This window comes from Lucilia cuprina, chromosome 6, assembly GCF_022045245.1.
Source record: "Lucilia cuprina isolate Lc7/37 chromosome 6, ASM2204524v1, whole genome shotgun sequence".
In the NCBI taxonomy this organism is placed as follows: Eukaryota; Metazoa; Arthropoda; class Insecta; order Diptera; family Calliphoridae; genus Lucilia; species Lucilia cuprina.
Genome location: NC_060954.1, coordinates 22855399 through 22867625, shown reverse-complemented (window position 1 = coordinate 22867625; position 12227 = coordinate 22855399).

Genomic DNA, 12227 nt, shown 5'->3' with positions numbered 1-12227 from the left:
GACACATTTTGGGCAAAAAAACGGCAAAAATCTAAAATTTTTTGAATTTTTAAATTAAAAAACGTATATTTTTGGATCTGTAAATGATATTGATCTGAAATTTTTTGTTTATTATTGGAAATTTTGTTGTCTAACTAACAAGAAAAAATTGAGTCCATTTGGTCCAAAATTACTCCCGGTATTCAAAAAAGGCGGACCAAGGTATGGTTAATTTTGTATCACTAAATTTTTAAATGCCTATAACTCGGATATTATAAGAGCGCTTTCAGAAAATATAAAAATCTTTGTATTTGGGTGAAAAACAAAAAAATGGCACGAGTTTAAAAATTTTACATGTCGTAGGTACCCTACTTTGAGCCGCCACAGCTCCGTCCCTGGGGCATCTGCGGGGTTCATCTTCAAAACTTAAACCCCAATACTCTTTGGCTACGCTCACGCCAAATTTTATCCCGATCGGATCAGCCGTTTAGAAATGCCAGATTTATTTCCAAAAAATTTCCATTCTGCCCCACTGTGGGGCACTAACCCCCAAACCTAAAATTTCCTTGCGATTCATGTTCAACTACACAAAACCGTATCAATCGAATCAAACGTATAAGCTGAAACCGTAAGTGTTCACAAAAGTATAGATAATAATATAATATAAAAACTACAATATTAAAAATTGAAAATAAAATAAGAAATTAAATATTGAAAATAAAATAAGAAATATTAACACAAATTCAACATTAAAAATTACTCCATAAGTTATCCAAAACCACCCCAATTCAAAAATTAATTCTTCAAATTACTGAAAATTAACCTAATTCAACAAATCTTAATTATAAAAATTTCATCAAATACTTTCATCTAATTTCAATCATCGTTCATCTAATTTTAATCATCAATCATCCTCATACATCTTAACTTCTCTACACAATAATAAATTCTTAATGGAATTAAAAATACTTATCTAATTTTTCAACATTCGCCCCACTGTATTCTGCTTTGTTATACTACTTATTGCGTCTCTGCAACTAGTACCAGCATCAGAAAAAACTCCACTCAAATATTCTATCAGCTCAGTAGCAGCAATCCTCTCACAATATACTCCTCCCACTGCAACGCAATTAACTTCGAAACACAGCACTATCAATCACTAGGCATCAGTTATTAAATCGATGTTTTTGTTGTAAACACTTAAATTTTCCTCAAATTTAAAGTCACTCAAATATTTCTCTTTTCGGCGGTGTTTTTTTACAGTTCACTATTGTTTGTATGTAAGTGTGCTTTTTTATTTTCTTGATTTTTCTTTTTGTTTTATCTCGATGGAACCTCTTGCTCTGTTGTTGTTTTTTTTTTTCTTTTTTGTTTTTCACTTTCAACTTTAAAACGACCATTATTTTTTCACTTTAATCTTTATGCAATGTAGTTGTTGTCCTTTTTACAAGTATACTTGTTTAAAAAATTGTTGTTGGGTTTCTTACTTATTATTGCAATATTAAGTGCAACTTTTCTTAAACAAATTGTTTTCGTAATACACATTACTTCAACACTTTTAGTCTGTTCTGTACGCTGATTGAGTGCAATTTTCTAGAGTCCGTTACATCCTTTTATTGTAGGTATGTGAGAATTAGGGAGGTATCCTACAGCTATATTATCAACTTAAATGCTACATTTTATTTGTTTACAGGTGTAGAGTATTATATGGTCGGCCTCGCCCGACTATAACTTTTTTTTACTTTTTCATTAGACTTTACGTACGTAAAGTGTGATCGTGTGAAGTGCTCTTAAACAATATCAACTTTTGATATTATGCATACTCTACACAAAAATGAAAAATAATCAGCTGCTTTATTACAGTCACCTTACTTTATTATGCTATGAGCCAATATTTAGGTGAAGGAATAGAGAAAAAATTGATTTTTTGGAAATTAAGTGGCAACACCACAGGGGAAAAATAAATTGCTTACTGCCGGTCCACACTAGGAAACTTTTTTGGGAAACTTTTGATTTTGCATGAGAGAGAAAGAGAAGGAATTTTATTCATCTCTCTCGCGGTACGGAGTTTCCCGTAATCGGAAACTTGTTTTGTTTTGTTATTCTTTTCATTCGTACAACAGCAAATCAATGCAATAAACACATAGTTTCTGAAACAAAAGTTTCTATGTGTGGATATTTAGGAAACTTCAAAAGAGAACAAAAGTTTCTATGTGTGGATATTTAGGAAACTTCAAAAGAGAATTAAGATAAAGTTTCTCTACGAAAGTTTCCTAGACCTGGTTCACACTAGAAAACATTTTTTGGGAAACTTTTGATTTTTGTGTGTGGGAGAAAGAAATATCAACCATCTCTTTCTCTCACACACAAAATTAAAAGTTTCTCAACAAAATTTTCCCAGTGTGAACCAGGTCCTAGTGTGGACCGGCACTTAGCTAATAAAAATACCATGGAAAACTCAACGGAAAATGCCATAAAACTCCTTGGATTTTACTGACCTCATAAATGGTCAGTAAAATCGTTGCTGGTAAACTGTATATAATCTAACAAGTGTCGCGACAAAAATTCCTTGGAATGTGGTAGGAGACATTGTAAATATTGAAAAAATCCTTCCTAGAAAAAAATCGGTAGAGTAGATCCTTGGAAAATTGGATTCTTCCAAAATTGCCAGTAAAATTTTTGCTGCTAAATTATACAGGTTTTATGAAGAGTCGCGCAAAATACTTCTTGAAATATGGATAAAAAACGATTAAACAAATTTACATACACATAAATTTTTTGATTGTGTTAGTGAAAATAAAATTTATAAAAATTTTGTTGTTTCTTTTATTTTTTTCTTTTTTAGTATTTTTTAGTATTATTTAGGAAAAACAGAGTTGAATTACTAAAAAAAACTAGATTTTGAGTAGATTTTAATGAAATCTAGTTACGAAGTAGATTTTGTTTTATATGGAAAATCTAATTAAAATCAAATAGATTTGGCTCGAAATCTCTTAAGCACTATATTTTGTGTATCTGTAAATGGGGTATAAGCCAATTAAACACAACCTCACTTGAGGTAAAACGAAAGCACGAGGCTAATGTACACAACACATAACTTTGAACCAAAGTAAATTAATAAAGTAGCATCACTTGAACAGCTGACTATTTTTTTAACTATAGTTTCTATAGAAAAATAATATTAGTTGTCAAAGTTTGTTTTGAAAATTGTTAACATTGTTTATGTCGCCATTTTTAAATTGTGTTTTGCAATTTGTTAAAATTTGTGAAAAGTTGAAAAAATGAATTAAAAGTGGTTTTAAAGTAGTTTAAAAGTGTTATAAATTGTATAATATATAATACTTAATATAATTAAATCCTTAATATTTTCAACTTAAAAGTAATATTTTATATTTATGTTTTGTTCACTTTGTTGTTAAAGGAAATTTTGTTAAATTTTATTTTGACACATTCTTGGATTATTCCAAAAACAAAATACATGTGTTTGTTGTAGATGTTGTTGTACAACAAGAGATGTCGCTACTTTATTAATTTACATTGCTTTGAACAGATATGTAAAGTAATACACTACACCAGTGCGAGCGAGACGCAAAACCGTCGAAAGCCAGACAACAAACACAAGCCTGAACGCGTTAAAGAAATAAAGGCGATGACGCGAGAGTTGTTCTCCAACTCAGACCTGAATTACGACTCTAAACAGTTTTTAATTAAATTTTTTTGTTTTTGTAAACAGCTGTCTGTTTGTAATTTCTGTGTTACCACTTTATCGTTTTTTATGCCAAAATCGATTATATTATTTATTTATATGCTGAAATAAACAATTTACAACACTGAATTTTGTTACGACATTCGAAAAACATATGAAAAATTGTCGTAAGAGTTGTACAGAACTTTTGTATAGAAAATACTAACAACATTGTTATGACTATTGTAGCAGCTGCTGACATACAACGCTACAACATCGAATGTGAATTGAACAAGTGAACATATGAAACAATTTTGTTTAACATTAAATAGATTTCAAAATTAAGCCAAAACTTTAAAACAAGCTGCTGCTCTCCGGCTAAATTCTTCATATGTGTTTCTTTATATAAAGTGTTCCGGAAGAAATATATTTCAGTAAATCACATTATCTATCTATACAATGTTAATTTTTAGTTTTTTTACTTGAATAATTCAAAATATAATCGAAGTTTTTCTCCGTTTAAAGGAAATTTTCAAATATAAAAATGTAAAATATAACAAACTTTGACAGCTACGTAAACCAGGCGAATTAAGAAAAATATATAATAGCTGATTAAATAACACCACCTTGTATTAATTCGCCTTGACATTGTGCTGCACTTAAAGGCGAATTGGCTTTCAGGGAAAATTTTCGAAAAAACTGACAAATAAATCAAAGCGAAATAAAACACAAAATACACAAGGCATCTATACTAACAGACATCTAAACATACATAACGAAAAACACAGAAAAACAAAAATAACAACGCAATGACGCCAACAGCACCCAACATACAAAAAAATACACAGCTGAATAAAACCAAATACATCTACACACACGTGTACATCTTTTTCTAATATACAGTGTTGTTGTTGCTTTGCAGTAAAAAAATATTACATTTTTTATGAAATTTTCAGAGGTTGTCTCGGATTTTTGCTCATATCTCCGTTATTTACCGACCGATTTTGCTGATTTAAAATGGCGATCTTCTCGAAAGCATGTCTAATATAATTATTGAAGATTCGGATTTCCCCGATATCTGGGGTCCTCTAAAAACTGATTTCAACAGACAGACAGACGGACAATGCTTAATCGACTCCGCTATCTATAAGGATCCAGAATATATATACTTTATAGGGTCGGAAAATTATGTTATAGAAATTACAAACGGAATGACAAACTTATATATACAAAGATATTAAAATTTGTGAAGAAAATATATTCTGAATTGAATAATGTTTGTTTGAAACTACAAATTCTATTCCGGCAGATTAATTTGTAAAATTTAAGTGAGTGCCTGAACTTAAGTAAAACTTAATTTTTTGTGAAAAATAAACATAAAAAGTATATATTCATGAAAATATTATATTATGAATGAATATGTGTTGCGAATGGATAATTCTACTTCGGCGGAGAAATTTTCAATATTTGTCCATAATGTAGTAGCCGCCGGACGGGTAAATACCTCATATGGGTTTTGTTATATAAAGCGTTCCGGAACAGACTTTTTTTAGTTAATCTCTTTATCTACATAGTGTATATATAAAACAATATTGTTTAATTTGATAACATTTAATAGATTTAAAAATTAAGCCATAACGAAGAAGCTGCCGCCAGCTGGGTAAATACTTCATATGCATTTCTTAATATTAATTGTTCCGGAAGAAATTTTTTTAGTTAATCACGTTATTATAAATTAATCTGCCGGAATAGAATTTTTCTTTTGAAACAAACATGCAATTCCGAATATATTTTCCTTACAAAATTTAATATCTTTATCTTTATATTTTAATAAAATATAAACTTAAAAAAAATCGTCAAATAAATTCGCCGTACTTATGGTTTTTGACATCTACGTAAACCAAATGCAAAAACAAAATACATGGAAAATGGTGTAGTTGCAGAACTACCACCACCTTATATATAAAGCCTTGTAACACCACCTTATATGAATTCGCCTTGGTTTGAGTCAAACAATTTAATGTTTCGCCAAGGCGCTTGAGTGTTACATTCAAGATTTTACGAAGGGCATTGAAAGAAAATAAAAAAAGTCATGACTAGAAAGTTTATATCTAAAACAGGTCTTAGTTAATACTAAAAAAAACAACCGTGCTGTTTTTTTATTTTACAAAAAATAGTGCATGACTTAAATGTGAAGTTGTAATCAGTAGAAATTAAATTGTTCTTATATTTTAATTAAAATTGAGATTTAAGTATTATAAAAGATAATTATATTCCTTTAAATTAAGAAATCGGTGACCATAACAGTGCAAACATTAATTATAATAAAGGAAATAACTGAAAATGAACAATTCTTGTGTTTGCATACATGCTGGAGCTGTATGCATTATTTAGTGGTAAAATATACATACATATATTGTACATGAAAATAAAACAAATAATTCATTGCTAAAAATTTAAAAATAAATTAGAAAAAAGTAAAAATCTACGCCCTTATTTTATTATTTTTTTTAAGTGTTTGTTTTCTTTATTGATCTAATATTTCCTAATTGATTAAATAAAGCTGTTTCTTTCTCACCTATGTTCCTTGCGTAAGCTGTGGTTTAGAACGCAATTGTTTGCTCTTTTTTTCTTGGATGACTAAGCGCCATTTTCGATTGACTTCTTTCTCGTCTTTCGCGTTTCTGTATTTGACATCTCTGGCCATACATTCTTCATATATTTTAATTATTTGTTATTTAATTAATATAAGTACATTTTTGGAGTATTAACATTTTAAATTTCGATTCCTCCATAGTTTTAAATACATGAAAACCAAAACTAAATGGGAATATTTGATGTAATACTTACAGTTAATATAAAAAATTGCAAGGTTGGCAATTGCGTTTATATTAGATTTCATATGGAAAATGTGTGAGGAAGGTTTATTATTATTTTCTTGTGATATTCCTGCTAACAATAATTTGATTTAAACAAAATCGGTATATTTACCGATTTTGTTTAAATCAAAGGATTTTTATTATTGAAAAATATTTATATTTATTTAAATACATTGTATAAACATGTATGCATCGATATAATGTGTTAAATTTACTTTGTAAAACATAATGTGTAAAGAAATTTATAAATGCATATATATGTACAAAATATTCGACATTTTTTATGTCTCTAATTAAAATGTGATCTGATTGAAAAATAAATAAAGTTTTTTGGTGAAGTTTTTAGATGAGCTGGCAAGAACTTTAAACTGACCAGTTTGTTTAAAAATCGATAATTTTCTTTTTATTTGGATATTGCACACATTAGCATTGGTTGGAATAGTTATACATAATTGCAATATGTACATATCGATTTTGTTACGACTTTTTTATGTAAACATTTTCATTATATACCTACATATGTAAATATGTAACGAAGATTAAATAAAATTGCTTAATGAATTAAAATTTTCGAAAGTTGGAAGCAGGAAAAACAAAATTTTTATTAATATTTATGAATTAAATGTAGATGTGAATGAAGATATTTATGCTTACTAGTAAAGCACATACATAGGTATATTACTTGGATTTACAAATGAAGGGCTTTTTGCAGTAACTCGGTATGCCACAAAAATAAAATTTTGAATAAATCCACATTAAAGTTTAAAAACATTCTCAAATATAGGAATTTTTAAATTTGTACTTTAAACACGAATAATCAAATTATAAGGTCGATAGCTATCGGATGCCAATGGATGGACATCATAAAAAAAGTGGAAAACACTGTTCTAGCAAAATATTGTGGCTTATAATGTTATTGCCTAAAAATAATTTAATATATTTTATTTTCGAAAACCAAGTTCTAGTGTATTTTCAAAGTAGCTTATCATTTTCTTGCTCCAAAAAATATATAAGTCCAGCAAAAAAAGGCGTGCAAAAAAAGTAGTATATGCATGGGTTCAACTGATAATGAACTAGTTCATATTTAGGGGAAACATGCATGATTTTAACATTGGCGTGTCATTGGCGAGCATGGGTTCGTATTTGGAAGAATAGCACGTCATTAAAATAAGTGCTTATAACCATTGAACATTCGATGATTCTCATGCAAATTTTCATTGGTGCACTATATTTATTTAAAAATGCATTAAAATCTGTTAAGCATTCACCCAACTTGATATTTTCTTCTCCTATTAATCAAGATGTTAAGATGGTCTTAATATTACTAATTTTAACAAATATTAAATACAAAAATCTAATAAAATTAATGGTATTATTAATATTTATTTACTTTGTGTCCTAAGAGATTACCAAATTTTAGTGAATTTTACAACAGAATTTTACAGAAGTGAATTGTGTGCAAGTTTTCATGACTTTACTTATAACAAATTTATAAGAATTTTGGCATGTATTTAAAATGTATTAACAAGAATGCGTACCAAAGAAATCATGAACATATCCCTTCTTGAACAACTTTAAATTTTTTTGCTGTGAGTTTTATTTTCAATATGAAATTTAAATATTGTTATATTTTTAGTTATTTTTTCATATGATAATAAATTTGGATAAATATAGCTAAATTATTCTGCAATAAAAGGCAGGTCCCGTAGTATGGTATAGGGAAAAAATATTTTAAATAAAATGACAAAACACATTGGCTTGGGTTTTAAATTGAATGTTCAAGTAAAAATTTGAGATAATCCTGCGTTTATTCAGCATATTAGATATTCTGCTTTGAGACCATCATTTTGAACATCTGAACAAATTTCGATGCATGTTAGATTTAAGAAATTTCAATTCCATTTTTCGAAAATAGTTCGATATGCACTTTATGTAACAGGCATGACATGTTTTATGAAGATTATTGAACATGATTGGATTTTCCAATCAGCAAGAAGCAACATAATTACAAATGAAATTATTTTTATGCAGTAACATGGTATTTCAAAAAATTATATCTCTTGAGGTTTTGACCAGAATAATTTTTTCTTAGTAGAATTATACTTGTCTTATCTTGTCTTATCACAACAACATACATGTAGATAATTAAAAATTCCGCTTTTATCTTCATCATTTTAGAGGACTTTCTTAAAAAGTTAAAAAAAATATATGTGTCATATCGAGTTAATGAAATAAAATCATGCATTGTTTAAAATAAAAAGAGGCATGACCCTTATATCGTCAATTTACCATAATATGCTAAAAATCTTTTTAGAGACAATAGATATGGTTCCTAGCAACTCAAAAGGCACATAAACACGAATTGTGATGGTGGGTGGCTTATCGAGTTACTGCAATAAGCCCTTCAATTAAAAAAATTAGGTTGAACAAAATTATTGGCACACTTCATTTAATTGCGAATCCATTTTGTTTTATAACTTATTTCAGAGATTTTGGTATAAAATTCACCAATTTTTTGTTAGCCCTGTTCAAATATATATCCATTTTTCTACATGTGTCTACTCCGGTAAATTTTCAGCCGCTTTTTGCATGGTTATCATACTTTTCAAACAAATCTTCAATCGGATTGGTATCTGACGATTGTTTCGGATGTATTACAACTGCAATAAGCCCTTCAATTAAAAAAATTAGGTTGAACAAAATTATTGGCACACTTCATTTAATTGCGAATCCATTTTGTTTTATAACTTATTTCAGAGATTTTAGTATAAAATTCACCAATTTTTTGTTAGCCCTGTTCAAATATTTAGCCATTTTTCTACATGTGTCTACTCCGGTAAATTTTCAGCCGCTTTTTGCATGGTTATCATACTTTTCAAACAAATCTTCAATCGGATTGGTATCTGACGATTGTTTCGGATGTATTACAACATACGAAACATTCGATGGAAGCCTTATACGCACAATCGTCATGTAAGAAAAACGAGACTTGTAAATAAAACTATAAGCGACTTTGTGCTTATAGTTTAATGTTATACATTTCTTAAAAAGGTTTAGTTTTTCTTATTCAGTATTGTTCTTTTTCCAAATTGCTTGGAGACAAACATAGCTGAAGTTTTGTTCATCCGAGAACTGCATTTGTACACAAAAATCATTCGGCATCTTCTGAACTTCACTGGTTAAGTTACCTTATCTTAGAACGATTACATGAAATATTATATAAATACCAATAGCAACACGACAATTGTACATAGCCTTCCCCCCGGGGGCATGTTACCTTGGCGAAGACTTCCGCCTTGGTGTTATTGCAATCCCGGGGTATAAAGAGGGCCCAATACCTCCAATCTGACCGGGATTGAAAAATTGGTGTTTCAGTCTACCGCTTGGCTTAGTCCTTGCATAGATTGCCAGAGGTCTGACCAGAGCACCGCATAATCTGGTACTACGGGTGGCCAGTTGCCCGCAGGACTATGTCCTGGCTGGTCAGTTGGTTGAGGTTCATTCGGGATCCACGTAGTGGCTGTTGGTTGAACCCAAATTCGCGGGAAGAGTATAAGTGGCGGTTAAAAGACTGATGCATAATAATAGTCAATATTTCGGGATAAGAGTTCGGTGCTGTTGCCGAAAATCAACAGATATCCCACAGAGGAGTGACTGTGGGACTAAGCGTTGGAAATGGGTTGGTGTCAATTGTATATGATACAGAATGAATGTAGAGGTATGCGGGCCTTACCCCACCCGTATACCATACTACTTATCTCTTATAATATCCGAGTTATAGGCATTTAAAAATTTAGTGATACAAAATTTACCATACCTTGGTCCGCCTTTTTTTGAATACCGGGCGTAATTTTTGGACCAAATGGACTCAATTTTTTCTTGTTAGTTAGACAACAAAATTTCCAATAATATACAAAAAATTTCAGATCAATATCATTTACAGATCCAAAAATATACGTTTTTTAATTTAAAAATTCAAAAAATTTTAGATTTTTGCAATTTTATAGTTTTCTAAAAGGTATCTTTAAGCAGAACGCTTTGGCGTAAAAAACTTGTCCTATTTTTTGAAAATGTTGCCACTGCGTCCTTCCGAATATGACCTATTTTTTATCAAAACTTCAACTTTGGGCGACATGTTCTAAAATCCCAAAGCTAGGATCAGAAAACTGAAAGCAGTTTTGGAAACCTCAATATGTTTTCTTTTACTCCAAAAGTATTTTCCCAGCCCTGAAAGAAATGTGGACCCTATGGGCAAAAATGTAAAAAATCCCATTTTTGGGATTTTCATTCCTATTTTTGGGAATTGCGGGATGCCCTTTGACCTTTTTAATTTCTTTTTTGCATTTTTATTTGAAATGACAAATTTAACAAGCGTTGAAGATTTCATTGAGTTTTGTTCATAAATAAAGATTTTGTCATATATTACATATTTGTTAAATTTCTAAAACTATGCTTTATATCAAAATTTTAATAGGGTCGCAGATAGCTACAACAATTTAGTCTATATTTATCCCTTAATATCTTTTTTTAGTTAGATATGGAAATTTTCGGCCCTTTACAAAAAATTTCAAGCCAATATCTCAATTACAATCAAAAATATGTTCATTTAAACCTGTATCCTTTAATTTCATATTTTAGTATTAAATATGACAGAATATGTTTAAATCTTATATTTACCTATTTTCTATTTGTTTGCTTATCCGTATAATTGAAAGGTCCTATTATGCTTAAATTTTCAGAAATTTATAACTATTTTTTACCTCAATTTTTTCGACAGATCATTTCGTTCTGTTTCGTTTATGATCATGTAGGTAAAAAAAAACAGGTAATGATAATTTCGATTCATTCACTAATAAGAAATATCAATGACTGAATTACAGGTTATAGTAATATAGTCCAAAATGTTAATAGGTAGACAGTTCGTAATTTTTTACTTTGTTATACCTGTATCGGAAATGACAAGAATTGGTATATAAGCATCATTAACAGCATCAAGAATTGTGTCAGACTTTTCAGACGACCATCTAAAGAAAATTCATAACTGTGATGTTGTCTTAATGTGTAAGTGGGGATGTGACGGTTTATCAGCACTTCCAGAATACAAACAAGCTTGTGGAAGTCGGACGAACTAACACCAACAGTACACAAAGTATTGTGTCATGGTCAAATAATAATTGAATCGAATATTCTTCCACTTGGAGAATTAACAGAAGAAGCCCAGGAAGCGAGGAATTGAGATTTTAAGCATGTTCAACTTTTCAGCTTAAGAAAATGCTCCAGGCAATCACAGAATGAAGACATTTTTAATAGTTTACTTCTATCTTCTGATCCTGTTCTTTCAACTATGCGAAAAAGATGGATTTGTTATGAAAATCTATCATCTCAAAACGAGGAAGATTTAAAGGACTTATATTACCCTCAGGATATGTATACCGTTATGACAAATTATTTTATAGAAAATAAGTAGTGTTAGGAATTAACTATATAAGTAGGTTGTAAGAATTAATTGTATTATGTTTAAGATAAACAGTTCAAATTAAAAAGCTATTATACTAACTGATGAAATTGTATTAAATTGTGTTTTATATTTCGGTGGGCGGGAAAGGTGGTTTGTGTGGGGTGATTTAGGTGTTGTTGTGCGTGGCTCATAATAAAATTATATTTTTTTATTGTATATACAATGT